The sequence below is a fragment of the Terrapene carolina genome, unplaced genomic scaffold (genome assembly GCF_002925995.2).
Source record: "Terrapene carolina triunguis isolate 2854851 unplaced genomic scaffold, T_m_triunguis-2.0 Scaffold96, whole genome shotgun sequence".
Lineage (NCBI taxonomy): Eukaryota > Metazoa > Chordata > Testudines > Emydidae > Terrapene > Terrapene triunguis.
Window position 1 is genome coordinate 24,837,354 of NW_020664447.1, and position 10,783 is coordinate 24,848,136.

Genomic DNA, 10,783 nt, shown 5'->3' on the forward strand with positions numbered 1-10,783 from the left:
GTCCCGGGGCAATTATAGGCCAGTAAGTCTAACTTCAGTACCAGGCAAATTGGTTGAAATTAAAATAAAGAACAGAATTATCAGAGACATAGATGAACACAATATTTTGGGGAAGAGTCAACAGGACTTTTGTAAAGGGAAGTCATGCCTCACAAATCTATTAGAATTCTTTAAAAGTGTTAACAAGTATGTGCACGAGGGTGATCCAGTGGATAGTGTGAACTTGGACTTTCAGAAAGCCTTCAACAAGGTCCCTCATCAAAGACTGTTAAGCAAAGTAATCAGTTATGGGATAAGAGGGAAGGTCCTCTCATGGATCAGTAATTGGTTAAAAGTCAGGAAACAAAGTGTAAGAATAAATGGCCAGTTTTCACAATGGAGAGAGGTAAATAGCAGGGTCCCCCAAGGATTTGTACTGTGACCAATGCTGTTGAACATATTCATAAATGATCTGGAAAGGGCAGTAAACAATGAGGTGGCAAAGTTTGTAGATGGTACAAAATTACTCAAGATAATTAAGTCCAAAGATGACTGTGAAGAATTACAAAGGAATCTCACAAAACTAGGTGACTTGGCAAGAAAATGGCAGATGAAATTCAGTGTTGATAAATCCAGTCAAGTCAAGCCACAGCGTTCTTATAAACAATGTTCAAGGCACGAAGACCTCCAGGAAGCTGAGTCATTTTCAACTGTTACCACTCAAGAAAGAGTCATTGTGGATAGTTCTATGAAAACATCTGCCCAGCATGCAGCAACTGGCCAAAAAAAAAATGCAGAATGCTAGGAACCATTAATAAAGGGGTAGATAATAAGACAGAAAATATCATAATGCCCTATATAAACCCATGGCATGCCCACATCTTGAATAATGCATGCATTTCTGGTTGTCCCCCTCTCAAAAAAGATGTGTTAGAATTGTGAAAAGTAGTGAGAAGGGCAATTAAAATGATTAGGGGTATGGATCAGCTTCCATATGAACAGAGAGTAAAAAGACTAGAACTGTTCAGCTTAGAAAAGAGACAGCTACCTGGGGATATGATAGAGGTCTAAAATCATGAATGGTGTCGAAAAAGTGAAAAGGGAAGTTTATATAACACAAGAACCAGAGGTCACCCAAGGAAATTAATAGGCAGAAGGTTTAAATTAAATAAAAGGAAGAATTTATTCACACAATACATAGTTAACCTGTGGAACTCATTGCCATAGGATGTTGTGAAGGCCAAATGTATAACTGTGTAAAAAATAGATATGTTCATGGAGAATAGGTCCATGAATGGCTATTAGCCAAGATGGTCATGGATGCAACCCCATGCCCTTGGTGTCCCTCAGCCTCTGACTGCCAGAAGATGGGACTGGACAACAGGGGATGGATCGCTCTACTTTTGCCCTGTTCTGTTCATTCCCTCTGAAGCATCTGGGTCTGGCCACTGTCAGAAGACACTGAGCTAGATGGACCATTGAAGTGGCTTATGGCAAAGAAGGTCAATTACTAAGTGCTGATCACACAGTATACCCTGTACTCCAGCTACCATCAGGTAGATGGGATTAGAGAGTCTGTGTAATCCAGAGAACATGAACACTTGTATTCCCTTTCTTTTGACACATCAGTATAATTTCATGGTGGAAGACAAAGAATATCTGAAGTGTCCTTTCGGGGTTGACCCATTCAATCATAAATCAGCATTTGCACACTGACTTTTGAAGATGCTTTTATTGCAGTTAATAATTGCTAGGACAGATTTCTCAGAGAGAACATTTAATGACACATTCATGTGCATACACACAATTTTAAGATCCTTACAAGCATATTGTAATCTTCTTCTCTGGTATCTGAATCTTCTTGGGGGGGGGGGGGAAGTAAGTGGGAAGGGAACTGGATCTCAATACAGAATATAGAATTATTTTATATAATGTGCCAGATTTGGAACCTTATATCTAAACAGCTTCCTATCCAGCTTCCCAAATTTAAATTTTTACACTGATGTAAAATGATCTTGATCTAAGCTCTGCATCTGTCACTTCTCCAGTTTATCTTTCCCTCATTGGTTCCTCTCTTTTTTTTTAAAGAATCAATTGCAGTTTTTATCGGCTTTCTTTTTCAAAATTGCATTTCTCTAATTCTCACTCCCTCTTTATCCTAAACAGTATTCTGGTCTCAGGCTTATCTCTCACACCGAAAGCAGTATATTCCAATGAAGATCAGGAGGTGTCAATTCCAAAGCAGGGATGTTGGAAGAGCTGAAAGAAAAGGCTCATTCAGCGGTTGTGTATTTAGCTATATAACAGCTATGCCTTTGCCTTCTATTATACTGTCTCCCAGGGCTCTGTTTCTGCACAGTTGGCCATTTTGTATTAATTCCCTGACAAGCTGAAAAGACTTCACACACTTTACTTGAGATAGGCTGAAATTTTTTTCAGCGAAAAATGCAGATTCTACATCAAAAAGTTTTGCAAATTCATGTCAGGTTCACTAAATTGTGTTAAAAACATCCAAAAAGTCAAAACATTTATTCTGATATTTTCTAAATGAAATGTTTTGATATTTTTGATTTGAAATGATTTTTTGTTTTGAATTTTCCTTCAATTTTATTCTTTCCACACAGTCTCTTATTTAACTTTGTAGGTTCTAATGTGGAACCATCACTATAGTATCTAAGCATTATGGAAACCTGGAAGGTTTCCAGTTCAACGAAGAAGAGAAACCTCTGAAAATATAACAAAGGCATAATGGCCACATAGCTAAATACATAGCTACTGAATGTGTTCTTTCCTTTTAACTATTCCAATGGCTCCCATATTTGGAGCAGCTAGAAGAAAGAGTTACATTTCTCAGTAGCACTATTTATGGTGGGTTTATTTGGGTGATGTAGGTCAGTGGACACTTTAGATTGACCTGAAGGACACATTGTGATAAAAGAGAGAACAGGTCAGGTAATGTGCATATTGTTGCACACTTAGAGGGCTTGCATCGAGAAGTCTGTAGAAGCCATTCTCAGGAATTTTCAGTGAGCTAGTATCAATTATTTCCTGTTTAAGCTTCCTCTGGGTTTTCTTAGTTTTTTATCAATGAAATGGAAGTGAATGGAACTGAAGCCACTCAAAATAAAGAAAACACATGAATAAATGCAGTCTTTCATTAGCAAAATTCACATCTTTAAACAAAATTATGTGCTGATAATGTCATGTAAAGGAAAATATATTGCAAACTTAATTAGGCTCTGGAAAGGCTTTATCTGGGCTGCTGAGTGATGTGAGACACACACCCAGTGCCCAGTGAACTCTGGTCTATTCCTGTCCACTTCATGTTTTCACTTACCATGTAATTATCAGATAGCATTTTGGCTGCCTAGATCTTGGATTTCTTGCTCCTTGGCACTGATTATGTATCTTTTAAATTACAGTGAGAAATGTTTCTTTGACAGATGATTGCAATCAGGATGATAATATATAATTTTGATTAATCAATGGAGTTTGATTAATTTCGGTGTTGATCCTAGAATAATCCTGTGCTGGAAAGAAATGCTGTTTACTGTCATTCAAGATGTGTAATAACAGAGTGAGTGAAACACTTGTTTTAAAATTCCTCAAAACATTGGTTTGGAGCTTTCCTGCATTTCTGGGTGTCTGTTTCTTCTGGAAAAAGTAAACAGGACACAAACATTGCACAGAGTAAAATCCATATAATTCTACATAGATTATATGTACACCTATTACAAGCAATTGCTGTGTATGGCCCAAGAGCTCAGAGAAACTTTAAAGCAAAGCCCCGTTACCAGTAGGTCATTTATTTTGTTTCATGATGAGCTGAGTAGGATTAGTGGGATTATTCTTTTCAATGAATTTCCTAGTACTTTGTCCATTCCACTTTTAGTTCTCATTCCTACAGCAGTTGCAAAAACAAAATTTCCATTGATCCTATGGGAGCTATATGCATGCAGATATAGGGAAAGGTCCTAAATGATTTGAACAATGGGGCTACCAGCATTTCCCTTAGCAGGCTAGATTTTATTAACAGATTTAACCATTACAATTATTTTCCTGATCCTCAGCCTAAATTGTCTATTGCTAAATTTAATCTTATCACTCTTGAAGTGTCCCAAGCAACTCTCTTAATATAAATGTAGACAGCTATCATATATGCCTACTGTGGTCAGAGGTTAGCTAAGTTATTATGTACATAGGGGTTCATTGTTCTAGTCAGAAGTCAATGCCACCAACCTTTCTACTCATTTGTGTTGTTGTTCTATGAATTCCCTCACATTTGTTAACATCTTCCAGATGTTGAAGTATCCAGTACTGAACACTGTATTATGCTGGTAGGTGTATTCTCACCAGTGTTACATAGAGAAGGACTATTGCCTACCACACATGATGACATTTTTCAAGCAGTGATGGAACATATTGTATATGTACATAATTACACTGCCTTTTGTTACAATTTCAGGTATTAATTAAACGTTAGTCACTCTCGTCTCTTTCACAGATACAATTGGCACTTGCAGCCTTCAGAGCAAAAACAGGCATGGTGGTACAATTATAACAGAAGTACATAGTAACAGAAGGTGACCCACACATGTTACAGTGGTATGGCATCATTAAGGTTAAAGAGCAAATCAGCTGATGCTGACATCCACTACTAATATTGTAACAGTAAGCACTGCAGTATTTAGATACTGAGATCTGACAGGCCATGTGGCAGGGGCCAAGTTTCAGTTACAGTACTTTTGTGAATCAGACCCATATTACAGATTCCATTCATTCCCCCTTTATTCTGTTCAATTACTTATACGTGTCTATAAAACAGAGCCAAACAGCAGCTTGCCTACCTGGAACTGCGCAGACCCCCAGAATGCATTTGATTCTGTTTTATTGATTGAGGTGCTGTTTTCTACTGTACATTTACGTAGAAGTGCTAGGAGTAGCTATAAAGCTACCTTTCAATCACACTCTGTGTATGCCTGGCTGAATGCAGGGCACTGAGCATCTGTTCTAAACCACAGAGACATATGAAGGCTGTTACAAAAGCATTACCTAATACTCCCAACTGGCCTCAGAGGCTGGTCTAGAATATAGACGTCCTCCTCCCCATTACACATAGCTATTTTTCTTCTTTTGTATGTAAATAGCAACATTCACAAGTTAATAGAAAGATTTGTAATTCATTAGAGAGCTTCAGGAGATGCAAAGTGCACCTTTGCTGGACTATATCCTGGAAATGAAATGATGGAGCACTTGATCACAATGTGTTTGATGGTTTGTACATCTCCACGTTCACCCTGTGGTGAATCTTTGATTCTTCATTTGTGCATCAAGTGTATGCATCTTCCATGTAACATCTTAATACTGTTGGTTGTAGTCCACTGTCTTTGACAGAGCAAGAAAGCAGGTGATTCAATGGTGGGATCATCTATGAAGTGTTTATAGTTTGTCAGAGCCTGCCCATTGAATCCACCAGGTGTCTTCTGGGCTGAAGATGGATGATAAAGGGGCTTTTCCAGCTGCCCAGAATGGTGGGTGAGATTTAAGCCAATTTTTAGGTGGTAGAAAAAGATTGACATGGAGTGGGAGCTTTTGGTTAGTGAGAGCTTTCTTGTACTCGTGCAACAAAGCCATCTCTCACTGGATGTTTGGAGGAACAATGTTTGTGAGAACTGGAAGCCAAGTCAGAGGAATGGACTTGAGGGAGGCAATTGCAAGTCTTATATCCACTTTTTGCTGGATATCAATGACCTCCATATGTGAACTTTTTCTCCAAACAGGTGCACAGTACTCTGCCATAGAATATAGTAAAGCTAGTGTTGTCATTCATTGTGTTCAAGCATCACAACCCCAGCTAGAACCTGATAGCTTTTGGGTGAAATCACTGTGACTCTTCATTTTGTGGCTTACCTGCTTCAGATGTTGTTGATACGTAAGGCTGCCATGTAGAGCAACTCCTAAGTAGCAGTGGTTAGGATTGTGGCAATTGCCTTGCCACAGAAATTTATGTTCAGCATCCTTTTAGCTTCAAGGATTACTGAGATTACACCATTTTTGAGGGATTAGGTATGAGCCACCAGTACTTAAAGTAATTTTTCATCAGCATTAAGGGCATCTTCTGTTTCCTTGAGTGTTGCAGTCCATGTCATTAGTGTCAGGTCATCAGTATAAATGCATTTGTGGCTAAACAATACCTTCCATGTCACCAGCGTAGAGTAGCCACACCACACTGAAGATCAGATGTAAGATACGCGTTAAGGCAGGTATTACTATAGGAGGAAAACTATTGTCATGGGAGTCAGAATCATCCCAATAATGATGGATAAAAGCACATCAAACAGTTGAAAAGCAGCATCTGGGATTAATCTGATCTAGTTTGCTCACAGCTTTTGTTTGCAAGGCCTACCCAGTACATAATACATTTGGTAGCCCATACTAAAGAATGTGCAGTCTGGCTGTGGAGCAATTTTAATCACAACTAATAATAGCCCTCACAAATGCTAGAGGACTGAACTTTCTCTCTTCTAAACACCTTTCTCTGAAGTTCCTTCCTGAAATGGATTTCTTACATGAAACAAGATTGCGTCACCTTAGCTGCTACTGACTAACGTGACAATGGCTATCACCGGTCTGGGTTACCTGGAATAAGAAACCTCATATAATAAGTTCTAGATCAATGGGTTTCCCCTTTCTGAGCTGTATGTGTTCTTTAGGGTCCAGTCTACACTAGCGCTCTAAGTCGATGTAAATTACACTAGTTAAGTTACGTAAGTAATATGACTAAATTGATGTAGCTTACATCGACTTAAAGCAGTGTCTACACCACACTATGTCGCTGGGAGATGCTCTCATTAAGGTGGACTAATTAAGTCGATGGGAGCGCACTCTCCTGTCAATCGCATCTTCACTAGACCCGCTAAATCGATGCCACTGCATTGATTGCAGTGGTGCCAATTTGGCCAGTAGTGTAGACAAGGCCTAGGACACATTTGCATGCAACTGAGAGATTGAAGGACATGCAGCTTTTCATTGGTTAACACAGTCAATAGTCTAGAGGGCAATGTTCTTACCTAGAGAGGGGCTGAGTAGTCAGTATATTGATTTTGGTTTTGCAAATACTTTTTATGAAGTCTGTAAAATTGAAACCAAGATTGTTCTGGATCGGGGCAACATTAATCTGAACCCCTAATATGTGGAGGTAAAATATTTGGTACAATGTCTAACAAACAAACCAGGGTTTTGAAAATATTTGCAAATCTGTCAAAAATTGCAGACCAAATGTGGCTCAATCCTGGTTCCTTTTCATCTAATTAACTAATGTTAGGAGTGAGTTCAAATACTTTTCTAGGGTCAAACTATTTACTGTCACAGAATATGCATCCAGCAGAGCATCTGCATGTTCTGTGAATACCTCTCAGGAATTATGTCTTACTTGTGAGTTAATAATATGGAGATAAATTATCCTGAAAACAGTAGGAATTGTTTGGTGGAGTTGAACAATGTTAAAAATTCTCTCTCTCTCTCTCTCATACACACACACACACCATTATTCTTTCATAGTTCAAAGATAAACCAACATTTATTTCCAAAGAAATAGATACCCACATAAGCTAAAACATAAATATCATTGTTTAATTGACTTAAATTTCACTCTTCGAGATCTACATTCAAATCTGCTTTAGATAACAAATGAAAACAATTGTGTGATCTTTCTTGTTCCCCAACAGATATTGGTCAAATACAACAAAATACCATTATATAGCCAGCATTCTCTTCACAGGTTGGTGTGGCAAAAGCAGAGGGGTGCATTGGCAGAGAAGGAACTATACTTCATGAAGATGTTTGCCCATTTGCCTTTCTTTTAACCCAGGTCATCAACCTGTCACTTCCATTTAAATATCCTGATGACAAAGCATTAAGGTAAAATCTTATTTTAAAAAAGGCACATCAGACTGGTTACACTTTCACTATATTATGTTTAGACTCAATGTTTCTTATATGCTCACCAGATTCTGAAAAATGACTATTTCTGTGCATTAGGGTTATGCATATTTTGGAATGAAGAAAACCAATTTCTATTTGCTGTGCAACCAAAAAAAAAAAAGGGGTATATGACGGGGCATACAAACCCCACATCAGGCTGGAAGGCATTAAAGGTCAGTACTGGGCCAAGATAGCCCCACCCCTCCAGCTCTGCAGATCACGCTCCAACTGGAGAAGGGGTTGGAAAAGGAGCAACCCATCTCAGAAGGGGGAGGCTGGGGCGGAGGATTAACCTCCCTTGAAGGCTCCCGAGAAGGGTGCTGAAGGAGCCTCCCTGAGAGAAGTGAGACTATATGCTGAACCTGGTCGGGGCTGATGGTTTAGTTACCTTTTTCTTTTTCCTTTTCCTATATCTGGGACTGAAAGCTGAGAGGGGAAAGCAACGGCAGGGAGTGACCCAGGCAGGGAAACTCAGAGGGCAACTTCAGGGGTCAGACATTGTGGACCCTCCTAGGGCCCTGGGTCAGAACCCAGTGCAGTGAACGAGCCCAGGCTCCCCTACCACTACTACAGAAAGGACTTGAACCACCTGTACTATTCATCACCCCTCTGAGGCTTGTCTACACTACCGCACGAGGTCGATCTAAGATATGCAACTTCAGCTATGTGAATAGCTGACATTCTCCCGTCAACTCCGCTTGCGCTCCTTGTTCTGGTGGGATACCAGAGTCGACGGGAGAGCATTCAGTGGTTGATTTATTGTGTCTATACTAGACATGATAAATCGACCCCCGCTGGATCGATTGCTGCCCGCTGATCCAGCGAGTAGTGTAGATGAGCCCTGAGTAACGGGGGCCAGGACTATAAGCCAGACCCACCAGGAGGGGGCACTAGATGCATTAAGCACTAGGCCACCTAACCCACCAAGGACCCTATTGCAAGTTCCAAGATCCCTTTGCTACTGTTTGTGTTGATTTGTGTACTTAGAAACAGAAGTATTTACAGGGGCCTCACTATAAACTATTCACAGAGCATAGAAAGCTTTTCTTCTAAGAATGCCCAAATGGATTATAAAACAATACATTACTTTTATGTCCTCATGGCTCATTAAATCTTCTTTAATGCAATATTCTTTTGAATCAGTAAGTTTTGTCTGTACTAAAGTAGTAGCGCAACCTGCAGTTTTCATTATAGGGAGAGATCATTATTCAAATATGTCTATTTTTATCATTATCTGAGTAAACAGTATTAATTTCTGAGTTTAAAAACATTGAGTGGGAATCTATTCATTATTCAAGCAAATAAGCATTTCAGCAAAAATGGCCCTAGATGGAATGCTAAGCATACTTTATCTTCACTACTTTGCACTGCTTAGACTCCTCTTATTTACTGCTCTACATGGGTGCTTTCTCACTAGCAGATCAGCATTTGCCCTCCACAGATATTTTAAGCCCTGATCCCACAAGTGAGCAGACTGACTTCGGTGAGGTCCTGAAAGCACAGAGACATTGATGGCAGCAAGTCTATAAAGAGGGACTTTCATACTAGGCAGAGGAAAAACATTTCAGTACATTAGAATAAAAAGATTTTCAAAAATTGTACCCTAAAATCAGGGATTAAAATACATATTTAGACACTCACAAAATGGAAGCTGCAAGGTGCTTAGCAGCTTTGAAAACCAGGTTACTCACTTAGGTTCATGAATACAGATGCTAGGTGCACATTTTTGAAAATCTTTATCCTCTTCCATTACCTTTTCCATAGAAAAGGCCTGATTCTGATCTCACTTACACTTGACTAGGAATCGGATCCAGAGCCTACTCAAATTAATAACTGCCTTTTCTATTTACACCTCTACCCCGATATAACGCTGTCCTCGGGAGCCAAAAAATCTTACCGCATTATAGGTGAAACCGTGTTATATCGAACTTGCTTTGATCCGCTGGGGTGCGCAGCCCCCCCCCCCCCCGAGCACTGCTTTACCGCATTATATCCGAATTCATGTTATATTGGGTCACGTTATATCGGGGTAGAGGTGTACTTCAAAAGGCTTTGGATTATGCCCTAAATATGGAACAACTCCAGTGAAGTCATTGGAATTACACTGAGTAAAAGAATCAGAATCAGATCATTTTTTTCTCATTTTCTCTCTTTTTCACATTAAAAGAATACTATTGTATTGTACAGTAATAGCCCCAAACACTGCCATATAGAGGCTTTTAGAGAGCTTCGGGTCATTACTATATAAAACTAAAAGTGGGCATGAACTGGATACTCTATTTCATGGAAAATTCCACAATTTTGAAACTTTTTCCCTCTCTATATTGGAAAGAAGAAAAAAGAAAAGAAAACAAAAAACATAAGTTTCTGCAGTGAAAACCCCCTCTCCCCCAGATTAATTTTGGGTTGATTGAAACATTTTATTTAGATACATTTAATCTTTTCAGATTTTGATTTTTTTTGTTTACTTTTAAAACATTTTTATATAAAAACAATTTTCTGTTAAAAATTGTTTTGAAATGAAAAACTCAAATGTTTGGTTATGAAAATATTGAAATGATCTATTTCAACATCAGAATGCTTCTTTTCCGTTTTTTCTAAACAAAATTTCATCTACATCAAAATATTTTGAGATGTTCCAGTTTTGATGAAAACAGTATTTTTTATTGAAAAGACATGCTGACAATGTTTTTTTCCATGGCCAGTTCTGATAGTACATTTTTGAGTTCATTTGTGCCTCTAAGGCACCTTCCCAAAGTTGGTGGTTGGACCAGGAGTTTTGATTCCTTTTTAACATCAATGTTTCTATTTCTGAGTATCT